The sequence below is a fragment of the Somniosus microcephalus genome, unplaced genomic scaffold (genome assembly GCF_052327205.1).
Source record: "Somniosus microcephalus isolate GS21.2 unplaced genomic scaffold, FLI_Smic_1.0 unresolved_chr3, whole genome shotgun sequence".
Classification (NCBI taxonomy): Eukaryota; Metazoa; Chordata; class Chondrichthyes; order Squaliformes; family Somniosidae; genus Somniosus; species Somniosus microcephalus.
In genome coordinates, this window is record NW_028225181.1 from 58,435,151 (window position 1) to 58,454,057 (window position 18,907).

Here is an 18,907-nt window from a genome sequence, read left to right on the forward strand (position 1 = left end):
CATTCCTTGAGTACCCGTCCAGGGATGCTATCCGGATCAGAACTGTACACAGTACTCCAAGTGTGGCCTCACCAATGCCCTGTACAATTGGAATAAGACTTCTTTGCTCTTATACGCTAATCCCTTTTAAACAAAAGCTAACATACCATTTGCTTTCCTAATTGTTTGCTGTACCTGCATGTTAACTTTCTGTGATTCATGTACAAGGACACCCAGGTTCCTCTGAGTGCAAATATTTCCCAGTCTCTCATCATTCAAAAAATATTCTGCTTTTTTTGTTTTTCCTAGCAAAGTGGATAATTTGTAACCTAGATAAGTCTTCCGTTATTCCACTAGTCAGAAACACCGTCTCTGTTATTCCACGGGTATTCCCACTAATTTGGGATCGGAATCACAGCAGCAAATCTGTAAGATTAAAGGGTACTTCTTTCCATTTCTTTTTCCTTTAACTCTAAGCAAAATGGCTAATAGCCAGACCACCTGTATCTGTTACCTTCTTGGGACTCTGGATAGCGAACTACTTTGCACACAGCACACTGCCACCTGGGCAATGCTTGTGCACTTTACAACTAAGCTCTTGACCATTAGTTAACCTTCTAAACCAGTTGTACTAGGGTGTGGTTATCCTAACTACCTGCTCCCTCAACGTGGCTAGCTATCAAGCCTTTGTGAGTGAATATTCGTTCCTGTCTCTAGCTGGTTTTGGATGGGGTCTAGAATTTTCCTACCACTTCGCTGATACAAATTAATTCCAAATTAACTCTAAATTGATTTTAACATTTCGGTATCCAATTGACGACAGCAAATCAGTAGGATTACTTTTCTCTCTTATTCAGAACACAAAAGGCTGAGGGGGAAAAATTCGGTTGCTTTGTGCCTCACATTAGTGCCCTAAAAGCAACCAGTGCCCGGGCGCGGCACCGCCAACGCCTCCCGTGAAATTCAGCGAAGAAACATAGAAACATAGAAACATAGAAGATAGGAGCAGGAGTAGGCCATTCGGCCCTTCGAGCCTGCTCTGCCATTCAATGAGATCATGGCTGATCATCCAAATTCAGTACCCTGTCCCTGCCTTCTCCCCATATCCCTTGATCCCTTTAGCCTTAAGAAATATATCCAACTCTTTCTTGAATATATTTAATGAACTGGCCTCCACCGCCCTCTGTGGCAGAGAATTCCACAGGTTCACCACTCTCTGGGTGAAGAGATTCCTCCTCATTTCAGTCCTAAATGGCTTATCCCTTATCCTTAGACTATGACCCCTGGTTCTGGACTTCCCAGCCATCAGAAACATCCTTCCTGCATCTAGTCTGTCCAGGCCTGACAGAATTTTATAGGTTTCCATGAGATCCCCTCTCAATCTTCTAAACTCCAGTGAGTATAAGCTCAATCGACACAAGCTCTCCTCATACGTCATTCCTGCCATCCCAGGTATCAGCCTGGTGAATCTTCTCTACACTCCTTCCATGGCAAGAACATCCTTCCTCAGGTAAGGTGACCAAAATTGCACACAATACTCAAGGTGCGGTCTCACCAAGGCCCTGTACAACTGTAGCAAGACATCCTTGTTCCTGTACTCGAACCCCCTTGCAACAAAGGCCTTCTTAACCGCCTGCTGCACCTGCATGCTTACCTTCAGCTGAGGATATAGAATGCAAAATATGGTAACAACTCGCTTCGCATAGCCAAGGACCCTGTCAATCTAAAATGGAGGATCCTGTCAGCATAAAATGGTGGTGAAATGTCGACATCGCTGAGTCACTTGCATATTGTAAGAAATGATCATGTTAACTCAAGAAACTGTGAAGGCAGCAGGAAGTAAAATAAAAGAAGCTAAACTGATCTGTGGCTGCTAATATGGCTGGCACCCACGATGTCACACCTTGCTGGTGGAAACAGTGTAGGGCGGAGTGCAGAGGTTATACAGACAATAGGCGATCAGAAAACACATTACCATGATTGCAAACGCATTACCATAATGATTAGGTGATCATGAAACCATTACCAGGATATTTACTTAACTATAAACCATTCAGTGAAATGTGATTTCTTTGTTTCATACTGCCAGGCCAGGAAATCAAATTAAATGTATACGTGTACAGCTCGGGATTGGTGCAGACTGTACGATGTGTTAATGTCTTCTCAAATGCAAGTATAATAATGTGGCACACTGTATGAAAGATTGCTTGCTCTGGTTTAACCTGTCGGACTCTTCTGGAGTCAGGACTGTGCTGTATCAGAGTAAGTCTCCCGGGATGACGGAATAAAAACTGTTGAACTCAACCAGTATTCGACTCAGTGTTTGTACTGAACCAGATTGAGGACCAAAAGAATCCGTTTCAACACAGCGACTGGTGCACAAGAACACCCAGGTCTCTTTGCACTTCCCCTTCTCCCAATCTATTGCCATTCAAATAATAATCTGCCTTCCTGTTTTTGCCACCAAAGTGGATAACCTCACATTATAGTGCATTTGCCATGTTTCTGCCCAATCACCCAATCGTACTGGAGTTTCACGACATCCTCCTCACAGCATACCCTCCCACCCAGCTTTGTGTCGTCTGCAAATTTGGAGATATTACATCCAATTCCCTCGTCCAGATCATTAATATATATTGTGAACAGCTGGGGTCCTAGGACTGATCCTTGCGGCACCCCACTAGTCACTGCCTGCCACTCGGAAAATGACCCGTTTATTCCAACTCTGTGCTTTCTGTCTGCCAACCAGTTCTCTATCCAAGTCAATACCTTGCCCCCAATCCCATGTGCCTTAATTTTGCACGCTAATCTCTTATGTGGGACCTTATCGAAAGCCTTCTGAAAGTCCAAATACACCACATCCACTGGTTGTCCCTTATCTATTTTACCAGTTACATCCTCAAAAAATTCCAGTAGATTAGTCAAGCATGATTTACCTTTTGTAAATCCATGTTGACTTTGTCCGATCCTGTCACTGCTTTCCAAGTGCTCTGCTATTACATCTTTTATAATGGACTCTAGCATTTTCCCCACTACCGATGTCAGGCTTACTGGTCTATAATTCCCCGCTTTTTCTCTACCACCTTTTTTGAATAGTGGGGTAACATTAGCTACCCTCCAATCCATGGGTACTGTTCCAGAGTCTATCGAGTTCTGGAAAATGACCAGCAATGCATCTACTATTTCTAGGGCCACTTCCTTAGCGGTGGAGGTAACCTTTAGCACAGCATGGCACTGCGCCGCCTGCAATGACATCATCGCCGTGTGCAGCACCCCACTCACCGCGAGTGTAAGATTCGCAAAATTCAGCAGATTCCCCAAAACCAAGAAGATTACCCTAAAGAAGGGATTTTTGGACTGTTAATAAACCATGTCAGAATGGTATATAATATTGGGCCTATAGGGAGATTTAAAAATCAAGGACCCCAGGATTTTGGTTTTTATTTTAAAAGCATGTTCGAGCTTGTGGAAGAAAAGGGGGCTGCAACAAAAGGAATTGGGATTGGCCTCTGTAAATGGACAGTTTTGAGTATTGGCATTAGCCAAGCAGTCTGGGGATTTTTGGACTGTTTCAGTCATTTTACATAATGACAATAGGCCTACAGAAAAGCAGATCCCACCCAAAATCCAAAGCATACACAATGCAGAACATGCCAACAAAAGAACCTTGGGCCCCACAGGAAAAGACAAATGTTACTGCAATTAAACAAGAGGTTAAACAATCGCTTAAACCAATTAAGAATTGATGGGACCACCCCGAAACCACTTCACGCAATCTTAAAACCAATTAAGATCGGTGGGACCATCCCGAAACATATTGAACAATTTTTAACCCATCAATGTTAACGAGCCCGCCAAAACTAACAAAGAGACAGAACTGATTAGCAGGCCTCAAACAGTATAATTGAGGGCCTGTTTTTACAACAGTGAGTTGTGTGCTACAAGTGCAACAAAGGTGCAGTGCGGTTTCAGAGTTCGATTCAAGGAGTGCGGGCCCAGTTCGGGTCGAGCGGTTCAAGCAGTTGAGTGAGAGGAGAGTTCAAGGAGTGGAGACGAATTGAAGAAAAGAGTTCGCTTCATCATTCATGTCAAATCAAGTCATCAAGTTCAGTCCAAGAAGAAGCTCCCTCTCGAAGAAGTAACACACTGTCGGAGACCTCACGGCAGACCAGGGCCCCACGAAACAAACAACCAAATATTACCAGCAACCGGGTAATATTGGGCCACCGCGACCAACAAAACCCAACTCAGAAGAAAACCGATGATCCACAAGTTTTTCCACTCTACAATCTATCCTGACTTACCCCTGGGTAAGATTTTATCGAAAAGACTCTAAGCCCTACTTCTAACCAAAAGAAATTGGGTACTCACCTTATTGATCCAATACGCACCCTACCGCATCAGTGGACTCGTGAAGACTGATCAGCCATGCAGGTGAAGTCCTCTACCGTGTCCGGGGTACAGCAGGCCCCAACCAACACATCTAGAGAACCCCGAAATCGTGAACCTCTACAACTGTCAAAAGAAGTCATTTTGGTGAGCATTATCCTTGGTCCTCTGGAGCCCAACTTAGCTAGTGAAGTGGGATTGGGAGGGGTGTAGTATTCAGTCTATTGCTATTTTCACTCGTATATTCCGAAGTTTTCCCTCAATTTAGAGTGTTAAGATTATTGTATTGTGTGATTTCTTTCTCAAATAAAGATCTTGGCCTAGAAATTCACTTTGGGGCGGCCAGCTCACTCGCGCCCAAAAGTTAGCGCTGGGCGGGGAGGCATTAGCGCTCGCCAGATATTCGTCTTCTGCACCCCAATTCAGAAGCGGGCGCTATACCAGGGTGTGCCCGCCTCCGCTTGGGGCGCTGCAACTGAATATCGGCGCGCTAGTTGCCGCAGCGCCACCCGCAGCGGAGCGGCAGGCTGCGGTACTGCAGGCCTTCCTCCCTCTCTTAAGGGGGAGGTGCCTGCAACAGCCGGAGCCCCGATTGCGAGTGCCGGCAAAAGAGCCCGGCACAACGGAGAAGTGCCGGGCTTGCAGAAAGCAGCCGTCAATGCCGCGGGGGGGGGGTGGAGGAGGCCGGGGAAGGAGGTGCGGGCAGGCGGCCGCCGCAAAAGCGGCTGGCCGCACCTTCCGCTTTAAAGCGCCCCACTAAGGCTGCAGGACGGCCCCGTTTTCTGGTCGCTGTTTGCGGCCGCTTCAGAGGAGGCGGCCGCAACTAAATATGGGGATCGGCGCGGTTTTGGGGCGTTACCGGGGCACCGCGCACACCGATGACGTCATCGGTGCCGGCGCAGCGCTAACGGCTACCGCCGCCATTAACGCTGCACTCAATTTCTGCGCTACCAACCCCGCCGGCGCAGAAGACCTCTTTAGGCGCTAAGTGGGCGCAAGGCCCACTGAATTTCTAGGCCCTTATTTCGTTCACCAAGATTCAGATGTCTGCTACACTTTTCATCACAACCCCCAAATAAGCCCCAGGTCTAGACCCAAGGGAGTGGGAGCAATTTGAACTGCTCATAAGCCAGGGGTGAAGCTGACACCACACACCACCCCTTACACGATCTTCTGTTGCGCCCCCTGAAATACCACCGGACGCTATGTTCGACGGATCAGGGTGACCTACCTGCGGCCGGGGCAGCGCTAATTAAAGACGAGGTGCCGGGCAGCCATTTCTGTTGCTGGCTGTCTGCCAGCACCTGCCCTCGTTGCCATCACTAGCCTCCTCTTCAGCCGCCCCGCAGAGTGCTGGCTGCGCTCCGTGAGCCCGGCACTTTTCTTGCGTGCCGGGCTCTTTCGCTGGCACTCCGATCCCTGATGGACCAGCTGGGCCTGGGTAGCACTGCGCAAGGCCCCGCCCCTTTAAGAAGGGGAGGAAGGCCTGCAGTACCGCGGCATGTAGCGCCACGATATTCCCTCACAGCGCTTCCAGTAGCGCCCCGCTTTCCTCTTGAGGCGCTACCGATGAATTTTGGGTGCGGGCGCGCTAATTTTTTGGGGTCGCTAAAAGTAGCACTCCGGTGAAGTTAGTGCTCAAAGGGGGCGCGACTCAATTTTTCCCCCTATGAATCAAGTGAGACACTGTAGTTACTTGTTTAACTTCAAAGAATTTAATTACATAAACACCGCAGGTTTTTAATCAGAAAGAAAGTAATAGCTTCTTATACAACCTTTTTCTAGAGAGTACAACTCAAGACATCTTATCTGGACTTTGCATTGTGGTTATCCTGAAAACCCTTTCAGAATGGGCTGTTTTACATAGTTTAATTTCCTAAACCTGCTGTTTAATTATCATACTTTCCACGGTGGGGGGTGTAAATATCAAAAAAATCTCTCATCAGTTTGCAGGCCTTACGCCCATATCTCTGCAACTTTCAGCATTGTTTCCTTATCACTTACTCAGGTTTTATAGAAACATAGAAACATAGAAATTGGAGCAGAAGTAGGCCATTCAGCCCTTCGAGCTTGCTCCACCATTCAACGAGATCATGGCTGATCATCCAAACCTTAGCATCCGGTCCCTACACCAACAGCCATCCCACCCAAGCCCTATCCCCGTAACCCCATAACCCCACGTATTTAATCCCCCCTAACACTAAGGGCCAATTTTTTTTATCATGGCCAATCAACCTAACCCGCACATCTTTGGATTGTGGGAGGAAACCGGAGCACCCGGAGGAAACCCACGCAAACATGGGGAGAATGTGCAAACTCCACACAGAGCTTGAAACATTCCCTTTATTCTTGCTGACACATCCGTTTCTCTCTCAAACATCCTGGGCAATAAGCAAAGACCATCATGCATTCTGTTTTTGGTCAAGCTGACAATTCTGTGTTTTTTACCAAGAAATTGAGGGTTGCCTTCTTTAAAACATAAGAACATAGAACTTTAGACCTAGGAGCAGGAGTAGGTAATTTGGCCCCTGGAGCCTGCTCTGCCATTCAAGAAGATCATGACTGATCTGATCTTGGCCTCAACTCCACTTTCCGCTCCCCATAACCCTTGACTCCCTTATCATTCAAAAATCTGTCTATCTCCACCTTAAATATATTCAATGACTCGGCCTCCACAGTTGTAACAGGACTTTCCTGCTTTTATACTCCATTCCCTTTGCAATAAAGGCCAACATTCCATTTGCTTTCCTAATTACTTGCTGTACCTACATGCTAACTTTCTGTGATTCATGTACAAGGACCTCCAGATCTCTCTGTACCTCAGCATTTTGTAATCTCTCCCCATTTAAATAATAATTTGCATTTTTATTTTTCCTACCAAAGTGGATAACCTTGCATTTTCCCACATTAAACTCCATCTGCCAGACTTTTGCCCACTCACTTAGTCTAACTATATCGCTTTGGAGATTCTTTGGGCTGGATTTTGTCAATGGAGGCGACTTGGAGGCGGGACTGCTGCTTGTCATGTCAATGTCCCGCCTCCATCTTCGCCTGACAATTCAGAGGGATTTTCCCCTGATTGAGCTTGTTAAGCCCGCCCGGTGGGCTCAGCAAGCCAATTAGGGAAGAAGTCACTGACAGATCACATCAACGTCAGACGTGCTATCTGTCAAGACATCTTGAAAGAAGAAATGACAGCGTTTGACAGCTCTGTGAAGCTGTCAAACACTGACATTCTAATGACTTTGATTCGTTTTTGTGGTGAGGTCTGAAAAAACATTGTAAAAAAGTAAATTTCAGATGTCTGATGGATCGGAGGGTCCATCAGCCATTACCTGAAATTGACAAGGTGGATGTCCGCTCTCCCGATCCAGCACGGCTAAAGGCTACAGAAGTAAAAAAAAGGTAAGTGAACACTTTTTTAAACTTATCACTCACCTTGCATAATTACCACTCCACACTTGCACCCATCACTCACCTATACACCTTACTTCCAGGTGCCTCCGACCGCCTCCGACCTCCTCCACGTCTCCTCCAACCCGACAGGGTTCTCCGAGGTCGGGAAGCCTTCACCTCTGAAGGTAAAATGGCACTAATCCCTTTTTCTGCCTGTTAACTACCTGTTAACAGGCAATTAAAATGGTTAAAAGCCTTTCCCGCCTCCAGGAGACAGGACCTGAAGCTACACATCTTCCCACCTCCTGGCAAAAGGGCACGGATGCGGGATGGTGGCGGGTTTGCCACCCGCCCCCAATTTCTCTGATTTTACATGCTGTCCCGCCTCCGTGCCCGCCTTCTCAGGGCTTGGAAAATCGAGCCCTTTGTGTCCTCCACACAATTTGCTTTCCCACCTATCTTTGTATCATCAGCAAATTTGGCTACATTATACACAATCCCTTCATCCAAGTCATTAATATAGATTGTAAATAGTTGAGGCCCCAGCACTGATCCCTGCAGCACCCCACTAGTTACAATTTGCCAACCTGAAAATGACCCATTTATCCCGACTCTCTGTTTTCTGTTAGTTAGCCAATCCTCTATCCATGCTAATGTATTACCTCCAACCCAGTGAGCTCGTATCTTTGTAGTGACCTTTATGCGGCACCTTATCGAATGCCTTCTGGAAATCCAAATAAATACCATCTACCGGTTCTCCTTTATTCACCATGCTCGTTAAATCCTCAAAAAACTCCAGAAAATTTGTCAAACATGATTTCCCTTTCATAAAACCATGCTGACTCTGCTTGAATATATTATGATTTTCTAAATGTCCTTCTATCACTTCCCTAATGATGGACTCCAGCATTTTCCCAATGACAGATATTAGGCTAACTGGTCAATACTTGCCTGCTTTCTGTCTCCCTCCTTTCTTAAATAGGGGCGTTACATTGGCGGTTTTCCAGTCTGCTTGGACCTCTCCAGAATGCAGGGAATTTTGGTAGATTGCAACCAATGTATCCACTATCTCTGCAGCCACCTCTTTTAATACTCTAGGATGCAGGCCATCGGGTCCAGGGGACTTGACCACCTTTAGTCCCATTAGTTTGCCTAGTACTTTCTCTCTTGTGATAGTGATTGCTTTAATTCCCCCACACCCCCCACCACCCCAATAGCCCCTTGATTATCCATTATTGGGATGCTTTTAGTGTCTTCTACCGTAAAGACTGATACTAAATATTTGTTCAAAGTCTCTGCCATTTCCCTGTTTCCCATTATTAATTCCCCAGACTCATCCTCTAGGGGACCAACGTTTACTTTAGCTACTCTCTTCCTATATATATACCTGTAGAAGCTCTTACTGTCTGTTTTATATTTCTTGCTAGCTTACTCTCATAAGCTATCTTCTCTCTCTATCATTTTTTTAATCGTCCTTTGCTGGTTTAAAAAAATGTCCCAATCCTCTGGCCTTTCACTATTCTTCGCAACATTGTATGTGTGGTGTATGTGCCTTTAAGAGCAATTATGGTGTATGTGCCTTTAAGAGCCCCAGGTGTGCGTAATGCCGGTAATTGCCACTTGGGCTATATAAGCCTGTGTATTGTGTATATCCTTTAGAAACCCCCCCCCCCAGGCTTGCTTAGTAAATACCTATGAACCAACTCCTGTCTTCAGTGTCTTTATCTACACACGGACACTACAGTGGCGACGAAGTGGAAACGGACTTACCTGCAATTCGGCAGCACCTCAAGGACATCGATTCCTCCAGCGTCCAGAAGACTCAAGGAAGTAAGACAAACTGTTGTTTCACCAGCTGGCCAAGCTGGTGACAGGTACTGCGCTAATCCTTCCTGGGCGTCAGGCTGGAGCTCCAGCGGCGGGCTCTACAGCTGAGACAGGCAGCGAAATCGGAGGCAAGCAATAACGGACTGGGAGGGTGCACTCGAGAGACGGCCGGCGCGGCAAGCAGGTCAGCCTTTAAACCTCCGTCGGGAACGAGTCTCCAACAGTGAATAAACGGAAACCACAGTAAAACAGCGTTGTTATCGGTAGCAGTGGCGGGAAAGCGCGGGAAGCGCCATATCGTTGCTACAGAGAGAAAAAAAAAAAGCGCGGGAAGCGCCATATCTTTTCTGAAATGCCTAAATCTGGTAATATTGAGGCTTTTGATGGCGAAATAGAAGATTGGACCACATACGTGGAAAGAGTAGAGGTTTATTGCACTGCAAATGGAATAACAGATGAAAAAAAAGCTTCAGTACTTCTGAACTTAATGGGCGCGAAGACATACGGGCTGTTACGAAATTTAATCACTCCAGCCAAACCAAAGGACAAGACTTTTAAAGAAATTGTTGATACCCTGCAGGAGCATTTAAACCCAACACTGCTGCTGATAGCGGAACGATTCAAGTTCTTCAAGAGAAATCAACACAAGAATGAAAGTAACGCTGATTACCTAACCGAATTAAGAAAGCTATCAAAGTACTGCCAATTCGGAGCAGGACTATCGGATTATCTTCGAGACAAATTTGTTTGCGGTCTCTTAAGTGAAGGAACACAAAAAAGACTGCTTTCTGAAAAAGATTTAACATTGGACAAAGCTTTCAGTATGGCTGTATCATACGAAGCAGCAGCAAAAGGAGCTGCAGAGATACAACAAGAGACACAGGACTTCGGCACCCATAAAATGACACAGGAGTTCGGAAGATGTTATCGCTGCGGCAGATCCACCCATAACCAGAGGGACTGCTGGTTCAAGGGCAAAGCATGCAGGCAATGTGGTAAGATTGGACACATTGCACGGGTATGCCAATCTGGACAAAATAAATCCACTGACAGAATACAAAAAATCAATAAAGAAAAGTACAGGAAGGTACAAATGATGACGGACAATAGCTCCGAAGACCAGAATAGCGATAGCGACTCCGGAAACAAGAGACTAAGCTGTCTCAAATTACATAATGTACTTGCCAAAGAGGATTACCAAACCATTTGGGTTACCCTCACAATAGCAGGGTCCCCAGTTAAAATGGAGCTAGATACAGGATCAGCTCTAACCGTAATAAATCGACGAGATTACGAGAGGCTATTTTCGCATATACCTCTAAAAGACACATCCATTATCTTAAAAACATATACAGGGCAGAAAGTCTACCCCAAAGGAAAAATAAGGGTGCCTGTGGTATACAACGGCAAAGAAATACAAAGTTGTATTTATACATTCTACAAGATGGTGGTCCACCGTTGTCGGGACGTGAATGGATAAGGAAGATACGTTTAGACTGGCACTCCATTCAGGCACTGACGGTGACCAGTAAGGAAAAAAACAATGATGACATCATACCTGAACGATTAAAAGACATCTTGGCCAACGCCAAAGAAGTGTTTCAAGAGAAACGAGGAACCTTGAAAGGCATCACCGCCTCAATAAAAGTGGAAGATACAGCAATTCCAAAATTTTTTAAGGCAAGACCGGTGCCATACTCAATACATCCGGCAGTCGAGGCAGAGCTGAAGAATTTGGAAAAGGCAGGCGTATTATCCAAAATAGATTGGAGCGAATGGGCAACACCCATCGTTCCAGTCATGAAAAAAACATTGAAAAATAACTCTGAGGAACAGAAAAAAATTTGCATCTGTGGGGACTTTAAGGTGACTGTAAACCCGGTCCTTCACACGGTACAGTATCCTCTTCCGAGGATAGAAGATATTTTCGCCTCACTATCCGGAGGGAAACGTTTCACAAAAATTGACTTGGCACAGGCATATCTACAGATGGAGGTTGAGGAGACCTCTAAAAAATATCTCACAATAAACACACACAAAGGCCTGTACCAGTACAATCGACTCGTTTTTGGAATAGCATCAGCTCCAGCTATCTGGCAAAGAGCTATGGAGCAAGTCCTGCAAGGGATTCCGGGGACTCAATGCTACCTAGACGACATCCTTATAACAGGAGAAAACGACAACGAGCACCTTGCCAATTTGGAGCAGGTGCTCACTAGGCTGAAAGAACGGGGCCTACGAGCAAATCGCCCCAAGTGCGAATTTTTCCAAAATCAGATATCATATTGTGGCCACATAATTAATAAGGAAGGGTTGCATAAGTCACCTGAAAAAATTGAAGCAGTTATAAAAGCCCCAGCACCTGAAAATGTTTCACAATTAAGGTCATTCCTGGGATTAATAAATTACTATCATAAATTTTTAGCGAACTTATCAACTATTCTACACCCTCTTAATGATCTTCTACAGACAGGAGTGATTTGGAAATGGAACGAAGACTGTAAATGTGCCTTCCATAAATGTAAAGACTTAATCACATCCGAGAAAATTTTGGCTCATTACAACCCATCACTACCAATCAGACTGGCGTGCGATGCATCCCCTTACGGCATAGGAGCGGTATTGTCCCATAGATTCCCTGATGGCTTGGAACGGCCGATAGCTTTTGCGTCACGCTCATTGAACTCAGCTGAGCGTAACTATGCCCAGATAGACAGGGAAGCACTCAGCCTGGTATGGGGAGTGAAGAAATTCAACCATTACCTACACGGACAAAAATTTACCTTGCTGACTGACCATCAACCCCTCATCTCCATATTCAACCCTAAAAAAGTGTCCCCATTATGACGGCACAAAGGCTACAGAGGTGGTCCCTTTTTCTAGGGGCACACCAATACAACATTGAATACAAAGGGTCAAAACAGCATGGGAATGCTGACGGTTTATCACGCCTACCATTGCCAACGATAGAAGAGGCACCTACAGTAGACCCAGTAGAGATATTCCACTCTACCATAGTGGAATGTCTACCGGTGACAAATTCTGCCATTGAAAGGGAGACAAGAAATGACCCTACTCTCTCACGGGTCTACGATTTAACAGTGAAGGGATGGCCAGCACATGGTGAACCACTGTTGCCAGCATTCTCGCAAAGAAGAGAACAGCTGTCAGTGTGCCGAGGAACCTTGATGTGTGGATCCAGAGTGGTGATTCCACCCAAACTCCAGGATAAAGTGCTAAAGGAGCTTCACGAGGGGCATCTGGGTGGAGTGAAAATGAAGAACCTAGCTAGGGCGTTTGTATGGTGGCCAGGTATCGATGGAGACATCGAAGACATGACCAAGAGCTGCCTAGGATGCCAGAAGGTCCAAAATGCTCCGCCACAGGCCCCTCTACATCCATGGGAGTGGCCCTCATCTCCCTGGCAAAGGGTGCACATCGACTTTGCTGGTCCATTTATGGACTCAATGTTCTTAATCGCAGTTGATGCACACTCCAAGTGGCCGGAGGTAATAAAGATGTCCTCCACCACCACGGAAAAAACCATCACAGTATTAAGGACCATATTTGCCAGGAATGGGCTGCCGGAGCAGATATGTTCTGATAATGGACCGCAATTTGTGTCCGAAGAATTCAGAAAGTTCTTAAAGAACAATGGGGTAAAGCACTACACGTCCGCCCCATACCATCCCGCCACCAATGGATTGGCTGAAAGGTTTGTCCAGACCTTCAAGAAGGCCATAAAGGCCATGGGTAATGAAGACATAAAACTTCAGCACAAGGTGGATAACTTCTTATTTGCATATAGGAATGCAACGCATATGGTTACTAACCAAACTCCTGCCATGATGTTCTACAATAGAAACCTAAGATGCCGGCTGGATTTGGTCAAGCCCAACATCCGAAGGGACGTGGAGAACCGGCAGTTTCAGGGCATGAATGAAAGGCCAACTAGGGCCTTCCAGATAGGCCAACCGGTTTTGGCCCGGCACTACCGTACCGAGAAATGGCAGCCTGGAACTATCTGCACACGATTAGGACCACTGATGTATACCGTGGACATCGGAGACAGCATAATAAGGCGCCATGCTGACCAAATCATCAAGTCATCCGAAAAGGGACAACCTACACCACCACTCTATACATCTAACGATGAAGTAGAGATACCCATATCTACCTCTGATCCGGTGATGCTGGAGCCCGATGAACCCGACACTGGCCTTCAAGCTGAATCAGCCTTGCCAGAAGAACCTACTACACCACCAGAAACTACTACACCCCCGAGGCGTTATCCGGACCGAGTCAGGAAGCCTCCTGAGAGACTAACTTACAATTAATTAATACAGCAATGTATATTATTTTGCATATAACATGTAATTAATAATTACTTAAAATATGATGTACTAGTTAGCTAGAAGGGGAGAAATTGTGGTGTATGTGCCTTTAAGAGCAATTATGGTGTATGTGCCTTTAAGAGCCCCAGGTGTGCGTAATGCCGGTAATTGCCACTTGGGCTATATAAGCCTGTGTATTGTGTATATCCTTTAGAAACCCCCCCCCCAGACTTGCTTAGTAAATACCTATGAACCAACTCCTGTCTTCAGTGTCTTTATCTACACACGGACACTACAGTATGCATTTGTTTTCAATTTGATACCATCCTTTACTTCCTTAGTTAGCCACAGATGGTTCATCCTTCTCTTAGAGTCTTTCTTTCTCACTGAAATATATCTTTGCTGAGAGTTATGAAATATCCCCTTAAATGTTTGCCACTGCTTTTCTACAGTCTTACCCTGTAATATATTTTCCCAGTCCATTTAACCAAGTCTGCCTTTATACTTTTGTAATTACCTTTATTTAAGTTAAGGACACTAGTTTGAGACCTAGCTTTCTCATCCTCAAACTGAATTTGAAATTCTACCATGCCATGAACAGTCTTCCCAAGAGGAGCCATCACTTCGAGATCATTAATTAATCCAGCCTCGTTACACATTACCAGATCTAAAATAGTCTTCTCCCTGGTTGGTTCCACAACATATTGTTCCAGGAAACCATTCCATATACACTCTAAGAACTCTTCCTCAAGTCTTCCTTTGCCAATTTGCTTTGTCCAATCAATATGAAGATTAAAATCTCCCATCATTATAGCTGTACCTTTCTTACAAGCCTCTTCTTGATTTATTCTCTGTCCTACAGTGTGGCTACTGTTTGGGGGCCTGTAGGTCACTCCCACCAGTGACTTTTTACCCTTATTATTTCTTATCTCCACCCAAACTGATTCTACGTCTTGACCTTCTAGGCCAGTATCATTCCTCATTAATGCACTGATCTCATTCCTTATTAACAGAGCTACACCACCTCCTTTTCCTTTCTGCCTATTCTTACAAAATGGCAAATACCCCTGAATATTCAGTTCCCAGCTTTGGTCACCTTGCAACCATGTATCTGTAATGGCTATCAGATCATACCCATTTATTTCTATTTGTGCTGTCAACTCATCTATCTTATTACGAATGCTGCATGCGTTCAGATATAGAGCATTTAATTTTGTCTTTTTACCATTTTTCCCTACTCTGACCCCTCTTTCTGATGCACTCTTATGGGTATACGCTCTGTCCCTTCCTGTCACACTCTGGTTATCATTACCCCTATCGCTACCCTGCACTTTTGCCTTCTCATTTTTCTTTGACTTTTTAAATTTCTGCCCAGCGTATCCCTCCCCCCGACTATTTAGTTTAAAGCCCTATCTACAGCCCTAGTTATTCGATTCGCCAGGACACTGCCCCCATCCTGGTTCAAATGAACCCATCCCATACTTCCTCAGCAGAACATCTTTTTTGTCCTACCTATGTCATTGGTACCTACATGGAGCACGACAACTGGATCTTACCCCTCCCACTCTAAGTTCCTTTCCAGCCCAGAGGAGATGTCCTTTACCCTGGCACTGGGCAGGCAGCACAGCCTTTGGGACTCATGGTCTTGGCTGCAGAGAACAGTGTCGATCCCCCTAAATATACTGTCGACATCCACTACCATATTTCTTTTAGCTCCCCACACTTGAATGGCACCCTGTACCACGGTGCTGTTGTCAGTGTGCTCATCCTCCCTGCAGTCCCTGCTCTCGTCCAGACAGGGTGTAAGAACCTCGTAACTGTTGGACAAGAGCAAGGGCTGAGGCTCCTCTACCACTACCTCCTGGTTCCCCATACCTGCCTTGCTCATAGTCACACCCACCTGTCCCTGACCACGGACCAAATTTTAATTAATTTATCTAAGTGGTGTGACTGCCTCCTGGAACACGGTGTCCAGGTAACTCTCCCCCTCCCTGATGTGTGGCAGTGTTTGAAGCTCGGACTCCAGCTCATCAACACGGAGCCGAAGTTCCTCGAGCAACCAACACTTACTGCAAATGTGGTCGCCATGAACCTCAATGGTGTCCACCAGCTCCCACATGTTGCAGCAGTAGCACATCTCCTGCCCTGCCATCTCTAATGTATTTAATAAATGAAGTGTTTAAGTTTTGAATGTTTAGTTTTTAATCCCGGCTCTTAATTTAAACCAATGCCCAAGAAAAGAGAAATGCTGACCAATCAATCACTTCCCTGCTTTCCTGTGACATCACTCCTTGTTTTTGTTGTCAGGTCCGCTGCCTCTGCTCTCGGGCCTTCCTCTGCTCTGATGTTTATTTGCTCCACTTCTGCTCTCGTTCCCACTCAGGTCCGCTGCCTCTGCCTTTTCTCTGTGATGTCACCTTTTATTTTTCTCCGATTCACAGACAGGATCTCCCGCTGGTTCTCTGTCCCCTCTCATGCAGATTTTTAACTCCTGCTCTCCTGGAGGCTGACAAAGATAGAAAAAGAGGAAAGGAGCATCACCCTCTCCTCCTCACCGAACTCCCTTATTCACCAAACTCGTTCGTTTACACTCTGTTCCAAGCAGCACTCTGTGACAAACTGCACTCTAGCCTTCCTTATTTATGCTACTGAGATTTATGAGTCACCTCTCTGACAGTTGCAGATCCAGACCACTTAATGAACTAACAAGCCCCACCCGCTCTCCAGCACAGAGCTTGCTTTTCCCTGCCCAAGCCTGGAAGAAATTTAAGGGGAAAAATTAGTTTGTGCCACCTTTGGGGCGCTAATTTCACCAGGGTGCTACCTTTAGCGACTCAAAAACATTAGTGCCCCCGTGCCTGAAATTCACTTGCAGTACCCCAAGAGGGAGGCGGGGCGCTACTGGAAGCACCCCGCTTCCCTCTTGGGGTGCTGCGAGTGAATATCACGGCACTATATGGTGCTGCGGCATGTTGTGGCATGATACTACAGGTCTTCCTCCCCTTATTAAAGGGGAGGTGCCTATAGCAGCGCAACCCAGGGCCCAGCTGGTTCACCACGGGGGTGCTGCACTGAAGGCCGGGGACGGTAACGGGGGCAGGTGCTGGCAGGCGGACAGGAACAAAAATGGCCGCCCAGCACCTCCCCTTTAATTTGCGCCGCCCCGGCCGCAGGTAGGCCCCCCCTGATGCTGTCGGACCTAGCGTCCGGCATTAAGTCAGGGGGTGCTACTGAAGATCGTGGCCGGGGTGCTGCACACAGCGATGACATCATCGCCAGCGGCACAGCGCCATGGGGCACTAACGGTACCACCACCACTAACCTCCCACTGCATTTTGCGGGAGGCATTGGTGGTGCCGAGCTAAGGCGCTAGTTGCTTTGCGCCCTGTTAGTGCCCTTTTAGGGCACTAACAGGAGGCGCAAAACAATCAAATCTTCCCCCCTTAAAACTTAAAAACAGTAAATTTAAGTTAAATGCAAATTGCAAGCACGCAAGACTAGATTTTATTAAAAAAATTAAACCTTAAGATTCACTCCCTTACTCACCAAACTCGCACATTCACACTCTTTTCCGAGCTGCACTCCGTAATAGCTCACTTCATGTACTGACAGAATAGCTCACTTCATGTACTGACAGAATAGCTCACTTCATGTACTGACAGTATAGCTCACTTCATGTACTGACAGTGTAGCTCACTTCATGTACTGACAATATGGGCTCGATTTTGCCAGGCCTGAGAAGTTGGGTTTGGAGGTGTGTGAAGTGTTAAATGAGCAGAAACTGGCAGGCAGATCCAATCCTGCCTCCAGCCCACCTCCGAGCAATTTTCCCGAAATCGGACTTTCAGTCCCCGTTTCCAACCTGTCTCCAAGAGGCGGGATAGGCCTTTAAGGCCCTCAACAAGTACTTAATTGCCTCAATGATGCCATTTTGAGAGGCCTTTCTAAGTTTAACACATTTCCCCCGTGCTACACATCTCCTCTGGAACAAGTCAGTTACTCCTGGTGGCCTCACAAGTCGATGGCTTAATAACAGCTGCAGCTCCACCATTAAAAAGGATTTTTCAACAATGAATATCTGCAGGTGGCAGCATTTTATTTTCTCAGGTCTGGGAGAACTTTCAGCAGACCTACTCATTGGGGAAGTTTTGAAGCTGAGATCCATCTCCAGTGTGACCTCCTGAGTAACCCCACTCCCCACCTTGACTGAGCACATCCTCAACTGAGGTATATACCTGCAGCATGGGGACCATTTATTTCCTTTCCTCCTGGACCTCAGATTTGGACGAAGACCAGTGCAGCAGCAGCAGAACCCGCTACAACAGCAGCACCGAAAGCAGGAGCAACAACAGGAGCACCAACCTGCTGCTCAGCCACCTGAAGCTGCACAGGCCAGAAGGCACCAGCACATGGAAGCATGTCGCCGCAGGAGATGATACCCCAAAACAGGGTTTAAAGACAGGGGATGAGCTACCTTAACATGACTGAGCAGCAGTGCCAAAGGAGGCTCAGACTTTCGCGAGAGGTGGTGGGTGACATCTGCACAAGACCTGGAGTGGGAGCGGAACCGATGTCCTAGGGGGAGTGTTTGCTAGTGCTGTTGGGGAGGGTTTAAACTAAAATGGCAGGGGGTTGGGAACCTGTACAGGGAGACAGAGGAAAGGGAAGCAAGGATAGAAGCAAAAGACAGGAAGGAGAAAAGCAAATGTGGAAGGCAGAGAAATCAAGGGTGTAAATCAAACAGGGCTAGAGTAAATAATAATACTAAAAGGAACATAAGAACATAAGAACATAAGAAATAGGAGCAGGAGTAGGCCAATCGGCCCCTCGAGCCTGCTCCGCCATTCAATAAGATCATGGCTGATCTGAACCTAACCACCAATCCACTATCACAGAACCATCTCCTGAATCTAACAGAATTAGACACACGAAATAGGAGCAGGATCAGGCTACACGGCCCCTGGGCCCACTCCGCTACCCAC